The sequence below is a fragment of the Carassius gibelio genome, chromosome A4, assembly GCF_023724105.1.
Source record: "Carassius gibelio isolate Cgi1373 ecotype wild population from Czech Republic chromosome A4, carGib1.2-hapl.c, whole genome shotgun sequence".
NCBI classification, from domain to species: domain Eukaryota; kingdom Metazoa; phylum Chordata; class Actinopteri; order Cypriniformes; family Cyprinidae; genus Carassius; species Carassius gibelio.
Genome location: NC_068374.1, coordinates 5687534 through 5688394, shown reverse-complemented (window position 1 = coordinate 5688394; position 861 = coordinate 5687534).

Here is an 861-nt window from a genome sequence, read left to right as displayed (position 1 = left end):
CCTGTGTCCCTGCTTTGTACTGATTATAAGTTACTATCCAAAGTTTTGGCAAATAGGCTTGTTAAAGTGATGGATCAAATTGTTTTGCCTGATCAGACCTATTGCGTTCCTGGCAGGTTGATTTCTGATAACATTGTTCTCATTCGAGACTTGTTAGAAATCTCTAAGCTTTTTGGTCTTAAAATGGGAATCATTTCAATCGATCAGGAAAAAGCTTTTGATCGTGTTGAACACATATATCTATGGCAAACAATGATCGCCTTTGGGTTTACTTCTGGTTTTATCAACAAGATCAAGACTTTGTACTGTGATGTTCAGAGTGTTTTAAAAGTCAATGGTGTTTTGAGCTCTCCTTTTCAGGTCCAGCGGGGAATTAGACAGGGTTGTGCCCTCTCTGGCATGTTATACTCTCTGGCTTTTGAACCGTTTTTACATAAGCTTAGATCTGTTTTACAAGGTGTGATTTTACCAGGGTGCAGTTTACCTTTAAAGTTATCTGCATATGCAGATGACTTAGTTGTCATGGTGGATAACCAACAAGATATTGATATGCTAACTAATGTTATAGATCAATATGGTGTCATCTCTTCAGCCAGAGTTAACTGGAGCAAAAGCGAAGCTCTCTGTATAGGAGTGATGGAAAACAATTTTCAGTTACCGGTGGGATTAAATTGGAAGACAGACGGGGGGTTAAAATATTTAGGTGTTTTTTTGGGCGATGAAACCTTTGTCCTTAAAAACTGGGATAATGTTCTTGAAAGGACTAAAGGTTGTTTTGCCAGATGGAAGTGGATTTTACCGAAAATGTCTTATAGAGGTAGAGTTCTTGTCATTAACAATCTGATTTCATCCACATTATGG